This window comes from Sinocyclocheilus anshuiensis, unplaced genomic scaffold, assembly GCF_001515605.1.
Source record: "Sinocyclocheilus anshuiensis isolate Anshui unplaced genomic scaffold, SAMN03320099.WGS_v1.1 scaffold543, whole genome shotgun sequence".
Lineage (NCBI taxonomy): Eukaryota > Metazoa > Chordata > Actinopteri > Cypriniformes > Cyprinidae > Sinocyclocheilus > Sinocyclocheilus anshuiensis.
In genome coordinates, this window is record NW_015552590.1 from 192,971 (window position 1) to 204,025 (window position 11,055).

At 36.6% G+C, this 11,055-nt stretch overlaps 1 pseudogene; it reads right to left on the minus strand.

Annotated features, from left to right (window-relative positions):
* The window catches only part of LOC107665510 (low-density lipoprotein receptor-related protein 1B-like), a 312,996-nt pseudogene that overhangs the window by 82,379 nt on the left and 219,562 nt on the right, over positions 1-11,055 (minus strand).

Here is an 11,055-nt window from a genome sequence, read left to right on the forward strand (position 1 = left end):
TATGTGTGTGTGTGTGTGTGCGTGTGCATGTCATTTTCCCACTAACAACACACACTGTTTGTGTATGTGTGTGTCTGCTTTACATGTCAATCCCTTCCTGTTCACTACCTCAGCTGACTTTCTCAAGCACTGAATAGCTAGCATACGTGTTTTAGCTCTCTTGTTTATACATTCACCGGTTAAACGTAAACTGACTGGAAATGGGATCATAACATTCTCCACGGATTTAGCACTAAGTTTTATAAACCTCTGTGGAATGTAAAAACATTATTACTTCGAATGATTTGTTTGCGCAGACTTTCCCAATATTGTCGTAGCCGCTAAAGCCTGCTAATGATGTTTAGCGAAGATTTGTTTAAAAAACAAAAACATTCTTTTGTATTCATAGGTCGTAGTTTCATGTGTGGACGTCTTTAGCGCGAAAGTTGAACCAGATGCTTAATTCGTACAAATAAAAATCTTGTACAGCGTGACAAATGTGCTTCATACACACCTTGTATCCCACGGCTAGGTCTTGACAGTCCTGGGTACAGCCGCTGACTTTACGGTTCAAACACTCGTTAACGTGGCAGTTCCTCTCGTCGGATCGGTCGCCGCAGTCGTCGTGCTGATTACACACGCTCCCCAGTGGGACGCAGCGGCCGTTTGCGCACATGAAAACCGAACCGTTGCACAAACTTTCTAAAACATGGAGCAGCGGGAAAAAAAGGGGAGACAGAAATCAACAAAACCATCAGATTAGAAACACAGAACTCGAGTGGTTGCTAGGGTGCTCTGGACAGACTGTAGCACGTTTCTATGCCTTACCTCTGGCTGCTATGTGGTTGCTAGGGTGTTCTGAGAGCTTTACAGCCTGTTTGTTATGGTGTTCTTTGTTTTTTCAATATGTTGCTACTGTATTTGGTTGCTAGGGTGTTCTAGGTGGTTTTGGCACTTTACTATGGTGTTCTTGGTGGTTTTCAATATGTTGTTACTGTATGTGGTTGCTAGGGTGTTCTGTGAGCTTTTTAGCACGTTTGCTATGGTGTTCTTGGTGGTTTTCAATGTGTTGCTACTGTATGTGGTTGCTAGGGTGTTCAGAGTGCTTTTTAGCATGTTTGCTATGGTGTTCTAGGTGGTTTTGGCACTTTGCTAGGTTCTGGTTGGTTGCTAGAATGTTGCTTAATGGTCCAAGTCAAAAGAGCCTTATTACTATTTTTAAGTTGTACTGTAAACATGTTGTAAACAACTGAACTGAATTTCCCACCAGAAATATAAACATAAAACTGTTGCTTAATGAGCTTGGCTGGGAACAGTAATGGCATCTGTTAACATTAATGGCATATGTTTGCCCTGAAACCAAAAATGGAAGAACAGAGGCACAGCAGCTTCATCAGCCCCTCTCAGCCCAGCTCAGGTGGTACTGGCAGGGGTACAGGATGCAAACGGGGAGGACCAGGTGTTCTGACAAATCCCATATGGGACGGAACCTGGGGACCTGTCAGTCAAATGGGATGCGTGACACATGAGAGGGACTCGCCTGCAGCGGAACACTTTGGGTTGAGTGGCAACTCGTCTGATTGGTCCAGACAATCGGGGAAGCCGTCACACTCCCATTGGGCTCTCAATAAACACCGCCCATCTGCGCAGCGGAACTCCTCCTCTTTGCATAAACGATATTCTGTTGAAAAAGAGAGAGAAAGAGTATGACAGGGAGATAATTTAAACAACGGGGCAAAAAGTTCAAGCTGTTACTGTTTCAAATAGGTAGGCATGATATTTCAGTCACCATTATTATTGAGTTTAAACAAGAAATATAGTCACTGATATAAATTCACAATTGTGAGATGTCACAGTAAAAAAGTCACAATTATGAGAAATACTCGCTCTGCAAGACAAAGTAATTTTTTGTGATAAAAAACCACAATGGGAGACAAAGTTACAAATCATGATAAAAGTCACATTGCGTGACAAAACAGCATTGCGAGATATAGTCATATCGCCAAAATGACTAATTGTGAGAAATACATCGAGAAGAAAGAATGACATTTTGTGATATAAAAAGTCGAAATGGGACACAAAGTCGCAAATTGTGAGAAACAGTCACATTGCGAGATATAAAACCGCACTGCAAGATAAAAAAAAATAATTCTGAAACAAAATCTAAATTGTGAGAAATGCATTGAGAGATTTAAAGTCATATATTGAAATATAAAGTCACCAGTAGGACAATACATTTGCAATTATTAAATAAAGAAAAATAAATCGCATTTGCTAAAAATAGTCATATTGAGAGAAATACAGTTACGTTTTGTGTTATAAAGTCACAATGAGAAACAAATTGTGAGAAATAGTCACACTGCAAGATATAAAACCTCACTGGAGACAAAAATATATTTGTGAAAAAAATAATCGCAATTGCGAGAAATATGTGAAGAGAAATAAAGTCACAAATGGGACATATGAAGTCACAATTATGACAAAAAAAATCTAAATTATGAAAAGTCACACAGATATATAAAGTCAATGATGATATATGAAGTAAATTATGAGAAAAAAAAGTGGCATATACGAGAAAAATCAAGTTGTGAGATTTAAAGTCACATTTTGAGATGGGACATATGAAGTTTCAATTATTAGAAAAAAAGCACAATTATCATTGTCAAAATAATACCTTTTACATAAGACAAAAAAGTAGATTTTAGGACCATAGAAATGTTGCACTTTGGCATTATTTCAATGTTAATTAAGCACATTTTCACTTAACTTTACTCACTTAAATTTATGCTGATTTTAAACTTAAAAATAACTATTGGAGTATCCTTTCTAAATTACATTTATATTCTTTAATTTATTTATTTATTTTTGTATGCAACTTTATGCAAAAATGTTTTGTTTTTTTTTGGTTGATTTTCTTTTCGATTTTGTGGTAAAATGCGACCCAGACAGGTTTGTGAGGTCCTTCCTCATAGATAACAATAAAAAGTGTGAAGAGTAGCCTATATTTCCATCAATTATTCTGAATGAGCATGTTTATTCTTAGATCTGAGGTATGGAGCATTGAGTTATGCATGCATTCCAACCGCTAAAACATCCAATTAATGTTGTGCCAACACAATTACAACCCATTAAACAGGCCGCAAAGAGATGGTCATAGAGATGGTCATTTTCAACAGAAAGTAATGAATCGAGAAACCGGAGCTGCTCACCGCATTCCAGAGACTCGTCAGAACCGTCCCCGCAGTCGTCGTCATGGTCACACACGAAACGCCGCGGGACGCAGTTCTGGTTCCGGCACTGGAACGTGCTCTCGGTGCACGTGTTGTTCGGAGCTTATTAAAGAGAGGAACAGGAACAAACAGGACGTTAGGTATGTGTTAGGATAAAAGGAGTAGCACATAACAGACACCTGAGACTTGTCTCAAATCCCCAATTATTTTAGTTGTGGCTCTGAAAATTCAGGGACAGCAGATAAAGAGAAGATATTTTGGGTAAATTTGGCACCTTATTATCCAACAGTGGTGTTAACAGTGTTCACTGTTTCAGATTGCGAATTTTAAACTTTTAAACATAAACATAAGTAACATGAATCCAGTCAAATATGTCCAAACCTTTGACTGATGCATTCATTTACTAGCTTCATTACTATTGCGAAAAGCAGCAATTACGTTACCACACTGCAGTTTGGGGTGAAAACAGGAACAGAAAGTTGCTGGTTTTGTGAGAGGAAATATTATGTTTGAAATTACCACAGCCAGCTACCGCTAGTTCATCGCTACCATCGGGACAATCTCTCTCCCCGTCACATAACCAGTTCCTGGGTACGCAAGCGTACGATCCTGGGCAACTGAACAAACCGGGGGCGCATGTTGCCGAACCTGTCGAGAAAAAAAAGAGATTGAGCATCGCAATCTCAAGCCAACATGCTGCATGATGTCATTAATGAATATTCATGTTTAAAAAAAAAAAAAAAAAACTTTCTCGAAATCATTGAAAAAGTTTAAGCATTGTCTTGAGAACTTGTTTAACAATCTGTTTGTGTTTGACCTTTGAGAAACCTGAAGGGTTTTTTTTCCCAGAGCCCATTTGTTAGGAGCACAGCGTGGCCATAAATTCGCAACTATGATGAAACCGCAGGCCAATTTTTCTTCCCGCCTCTTTCGTGTTGATTTATATCCTTCCTCTCAGAGGAAGTCTTTCATTGTGTGGCCTAAATGCAAATACGTGCTTCAGTGTTTTACCGCAAATTTCCTCGCTTTCGTCCAATCCGTCACCGCAGTCGTCCTCCCCGTCACAGAGCCACTGTTTGGCGATGCACTTGTTTTTCGAGCAGGCGAACTGATTCCAAAGGCACGATGAATCTAGAGGGAAAAGTTTGAACTTTGAAAATAAACCCACGGGAGGCAGGACTGACATTTAAGGAACGGTACAAACTAAAATGTTGATTCTTTCATCATTTATGTTGTTTTAAACCACTTTGGCTTTAGTTCTTTCATAGAACACAAATGTTCACACTACTCTTTTTCCAAATATAAATGGATAAATAGAAATAAAACACATTAAAATGTGTAAACATTTTATCTTGTGGTCCAGGAAAGAAAAAGTCATACGGGTTTGGAAAGACATAAAGGTGAATAAATAATAACAGAATTTTTATTTTGGCAGGAAAACTACAAAGTAAATAAATAAACCCTATAATAAACAAAATAAAACATGTAAAAAAAATATTTTATAATTATATATTAAGAAATAATTAAGAAAAAAGTCAGAGAGGTTTGAAAAGAGAGTGAATGAATAATGACAGCATTTTCATTTTGGCGGGAAACTATGAACATTTAATTTGTAAACTGTTACAACCAAAATAAAACATAAAACAATCTAAATATGTTATGTTGTGTTCCAAGAAAGAAAAAGCCATATGGGTTTGAAATGACATGAATTATATCCTATAATAAGCAAAATGAAAGTGAATACACTTCAATTATTCAATAGTTTGAAAGCCAAATTGAGTGCAATATCTGAGGAAAGTGGCATCTAAAAGCCCTCTTCGCCCTTGTTGGGATTAGAGATTCAACTTTGGAAGGCGATCGTGCTAGCAAGCACTTTTAAAGTAATTGTCCACTTGCATACGCACGCGAGCCACGAAAGCTGCGAGCAAATATGCCCCTATCAGCAGTCTGAAAGTTTGTTTGCTTGCGTTTGCCATGGATTTTGTGATATCTCTGCAAAGCCACCGGGGGCTGGGACAGAGAGAACAAGGTCACCAAGAGAAAGGTTTTAAAAAGTGACACCAAAAGGGCTGAAGACAACAAAAGCGAAGAGGATGAATAGGTAAATGAGGGTCATTCTTCAAAACCTGCCTTAGGGGAAGTCTCAAAAGAACAAATAACCAAAATGAAAGGTGAAAAAGCACCGGCACATTCGTCAAGATCAAGGACATGGAAACAAATCCATATTACTTCTGATTTTGGGTCAGTGACTACGAGGTCGCTGCGCGGTCCAGAGTTGTGCTGGATTCACGGGAGCTTCAGTCGCAGATCAGAGTTCTTGCTCAGAATAAGACGCTTTGAAGCGGAACCAAAAGGATTCCCGGCACGGGGTCGGGACAGAAGCAAAGCAAAGATTGGTCGCAGCAGGAAAGCAGAACTTCCTAGAACTTCCTACTCTACAGTTCTGCTCACTTTAGAGGTACATCACAAGGGAAACATGAATGTCGATAAGATTAATAATTATACAACACATTATAGCAAGATGTGGCTGGAATGACCCTTCACCTAAAGTTATACAGTTGTTCAAGTAACTTTCTTTAAAAATATAATGAAATTCATCTAAATATCCCCCATAAGCATATCCTGAAATAAAGTCATAATTATGAGAAACAGTCGCAATGTGAGATATAAAGCAGCATTGTGAGATTATATAGTCAAATTGCGAGATATAGTAGCTACACTAAAAAAAGGGGGGAGATAAAAAGTCGCAAATTGTGAGAAATAAAGTCATAATTATGAGAAATAAAGTCATATTGTGAGATACAAAGCAGAATTGCGAGATATATAGACATATTGTGAGATATAGTAACAATTAAGTCGCTATTAAGATAAATAAAGTCACATAGCAAGACCTAAAGTCACCATGGGAAATATAAGTCCCAAATTGTGAGAAATAAAGCCAAAATCACAAAAAAATAAAATAATATTGCGAGATATAAAGCAGAATTGCTAGATATATAGACATACTGTGAGATAGAGTAGCAATACTGGAAAAAAAAAATAAAAAATTCACTATGACAAGAAATAAAGTCACATTGCGAGACTTAAAGCCGCCGTGGAATATATAAAGCCACAAATTGTAAGAAATAAGAAATGATCGCATTACAAGATTTAAAGCACTGCAAGATATATAGTCATATTGTAAGATATAGCAATTTTACAAAGAAAAAAAAACATTGGTATAAAAAGAAATAAAGACAGATATAAAGTCACCATGGGAGACTTAAATTTGCAAATTGCAAAAAATAAAGAGGAATAAAGTCACATTATGAAATATAAAGCAGTATTGCAAGATATATAGTCATATTGTCAGATACAGTAGCAATTTTAGAAGACAATGTCACTACAATAAATTAAGTCACACTGTGAGATTTAAAGTCACATTTTCAGTTATAAATTCAGAATGGCTATAACAAGAAATAAAGTCACATTGCGAGACTTAAAGTCACCACTGAAGACATAATGTCATAAATTGTGAGAAATAATGTCATAATTATGAGAAATAGTCGCATTACGAGATATAAAGCAGCACTGCAAGATATACAGTCAAATTGTGGGATATAGCAATTCTACAAAAAAAAACGACACATTGTGAGTCACATTTTCTGATATAAAGTCACCACAGGAGATGTATATTCACAAATTGAGAAAAATAAAGAGGAATAAAGTTGATAATGCAGCACTGCAAGATATATAGTCATACTGCAAGATATAGTAGCAATTTTAAAAGAAAATGTTGCTATAACGAGAAATAAAGTCACACTGTGAGATTTAAAGTTACATTTCCAGTTATAAAGTCACTATGGGAGATATAAATTTGCAAACTGTGAGCAATAAAGTCATAATTACAGAAGTAATATTGCATTGCGAGATATAAAGCAGCATTGCGAGATACAGTATATAGACATAATATGAGATATAGTACCAATTCTGGAAAAAACATTAAAATATAAAGCAGAATTGTGAGACATAATAGCAATTCCAAAAAATAGTCTCTATAACGAGAAATAAAGTCACATGCAAGATTTAAAATCCCATTTTGAGACATGAAGTCACCATGGGGGATATACATTTTAAGAAATAATTATGTGAAATACAGTAACATTGCAACATATAATGCAGCATTGCGAGAATTCTAAAAAATAAATTACGAGGAAAAAGTCACATTTTAAAATGCAAAGTCACAAATGGGACATATAAACTCACAATTATAAGGAAAAGGTTGCAATTATGAGAACATAATTAGCTTTTTTGTTTTTACCCTGAAGTGGAAATGAGCTTCAATAAAATGCAATCACATAAAAGTACGAGCTTATAAGACTTCTACAATAATTTGTCTGGAATTTGAAGTAGCTTTTAGGTAAAAGTGTAACTGTAACTCTCTAAAGCCAGGAATGTCAAGCAGCTAAACTCTCCCGTTAAGCACTTACCACATACTAGCCGTGACAAGTGGATCAATAGAGCAAAATAGCACTTACGTTCTAATGTAGATGGTGGTGCGTGACTTGAAGATAAATAAAGTCTTCAGACGTGAATATATTCATTAGGATGACATATAGAGCACACAATGTGTCCGGCAGGCCTGATCAGTTGAAGAATGTAGAAAGGTGGCGCTCACCGCATTGAAATTCATCTGCTCCGTCCTCGCAGTCTTTCTGTCCATCGCACAACCAGACGCTGGAGATGCAGTTTCCACTGGGACACGCAAAATGGCCGTCCTCACATGTATGAACTGAAGAAGCTGGGAGAAATGCCAAAATGAAGAAAATGAGGGTTAAGAGGAACCTGTAGAAAACCATCTGAAGTTCTTACTTTCAACAATTACCAAAGGGTTTGCTAGGTTCACCACTATTTTGAGAAAATAAAAAGGATCGGAACATGCTTTAAACAAATCAATTGTATGACCTCTAAATGTCTACCTCAGCTTCAGTTATCCAATTTGTTATCTGTGGTTTTGTATTTGCGTTTGGATTCTGACTTGCGTATCAAGGTTGCATCTCCTTGAGTAAAAGAATAGGAAACATCTGAGTTTTTGTTTTCTACAGGATAGGAGCGACCACAGCAGAGGTCAGGAGTTGAATCCTCTTCATATTTCTGTTAAAGGTTTGCGCTCATTTCTGGAGGAATCTTCTGCAGTTGAGTTTTTAAAAGGACATAAACATTTTCAGAGAATCAGTGCTTTAGCGAACAATCACACATTAGTATTATGCATTTCTGCCTTCAAGACTTCCAGGAAAGTTCCTATGTAGAAGTTTTGAAATCATAAATGGGTGTTTACAGGAACTTTTATGTCCCTAGGCATTGATTTTTATTACAACATTTTTTTTCTTTGCTGTGTAAAGACTCTAAAACTGTCTAAGAAAACAGTTTAATATGGTATCATTCATATGATACTTTTCCTTTATATATTATTTTGTTTTACCGTGTTTTCCAAGACCAATAATTCTGTCAGGACCACTATCGTCAAAGATGACTGACAATTAGCATACAGTTTGGATTGGCGGTATGGTTCCGCTCTGGGCAAGAACTCCCTGTGCATCCATGCAGGCTAGCATGGATGAGAGCAGGGAGAGCAGCGATAACCCCCCCAGGGTAAACAGAACAGAACTACATAAATGTATTGCAGATATCGTTAAAGTTCAATAATGTTATGTACACATTTTAGAATTAGTCTGATTCAAAGGAGAATCAGAAGGCTGAATCCTGACTGACAGAGGAGGAGTTGGGGATGGAGGAGGGTAATTAGCTATTGAGCAATGCGAAAACTGCTGATACTACTGCGGGACCTTATATATGAATGCTTAGATAGGTGTCGTATTCCCATAGGTTGATGGGGATCAGCTGAGAGTCAGCTGATGCGAGCTTGACTAACGTGACCTGCCAGAACTAACGCTATGCTTGATTTTTTTCCAAGAAGTTTAAATCTTAAAATATCAAAGTAAAATTAAAAAAACAATTCTTTTTTTAACTATGATAATTAAAGCAAAAGTGAAAAACATATAAACGTACAAATATACATGGATACAAATACACGTGAATATATATTCTGTCATCAACACATAAAATGGTCATAATCGAACCTGTAGTGAAATAAAAAAAATAAACATTTTATTGTTGTCAAATCAAAATTATTATAGGGATTTATTTATTTATTTATTTCAGTTGATAATTAATAACCCTGAAAAAAATCTGCCACATGTTGCATTGACTTTATATATTATTATTGTGTAAATGAATAAATTAAGTTAATAAATTATCATTTACAATTAAAATTCAATTGTGATCATTAAAAGGTCTGTGTAAAAATTATTATATATATATAAAAAAAAAAATTGTGACTTGTTGATGCTACAGTTTCATTTATACACATTCTGTGTATTTTTATGTATATACTATGTCAGAATGTGAATACATTTTCATTTACATTTAGTCATTTAGCAGCGACTAAATGAATGAATGAATGAAACTGTAGCATCAACAAGTCACAATAAAAAATTCACACATGATCATTAGCAACCCGCTTCTACCACAATTCCTTCATTGACATTCCCTAACTTGCAGATTTCAAAGACAAATCCAACTTTCCAACTTTTAATTACAGCATTGCGATGACGTTTATACGCGCACAGCTCATAAATTCTGACAGGACTGTAAAGTTCCGCAAAAAAATTCTACACACTCATCGACTTCCAGAGTTCTGTTTCACTCAGCCACAAGGACTTATTAAGTCACTAAATATTCTCAGTAGGTCCTGGGCTTTCTACATATGTCATAAATATCTAAGTATAATACTGTCAAATATTTGGCAGGACTCAGTGTGATTGAGTCAAAAAAGTCCACATTTCACAGCCTCATAAAAGGCTCTGGCGATGTGAGCCGTCACTGCACCGCAATGCAAACTTTGTAAAAATTCCCTTTGTTCCCAGTACTATTTTCCATTCTTAACGTGACAACATTGTACTTTGAACACAAACAAACAAGAGAAAGACAGTCCGGGGGAGAGAATGCAAATGCATTTCTACCGTGGCAGTGTATTTCGTCTGTGTAATCTCCACAGTCGTTGGCTCCATCACAGATCCAGGAGGGATGAACACACAGCGACGTAGAATTGCAGCTTAGAAACCTCTCACTGTTGCTGGCACGAGAACCCAATCTGTAGTATTCCAAGCAGTCTGTGCTATCTGGAAACAGAGAGGACAATGAGACGAGTGTTTCACACGTTAAGTGACACACAAACACACACCTTCAGAAGTGCTAGCGCCTTTACACATGCTAATCTTACTACAGCTTTTCTCGTCCGATGCGTCAGCGCAATTGATGATCTGATTACACCAGGATGATGCAGGAATACAGGCACCATCTGCACAACGTCGCTCAGAGGACGAACACGAGGAATCTGGAACCAGAAGGAAAAAAATCAGATTAACTAGATACACCTTAAAGCATACAAAAACAATTTAAATGAAGTCAAACCACTTTTAAGAAAACCAAAATGCTTTAAATAAAGTCAGACCACTTTTAAGCAAATCAAAACGCTTTATATCAAATCATTTTAAAGCAAACCAAAACGCTTTGAATAAGGTTAGACCACTTTAAAGGGGTCATATGATGCGATTTCAATTTTTCCTTTCTCTTTGAAGTGTTACAAGCTCTTGGTGCATAAAGAAAATCTGTAAAGTTGCAAAATCTAAAGTCTCAAATCCAAAGAGATATTCTTTATAAAAGTTAAGAGTCAACCACGCCTACCTAAAACGGCTCGTTCTAACATGCCCCCACATGTCTACGTCACGATGTGGGAAGATTTGCA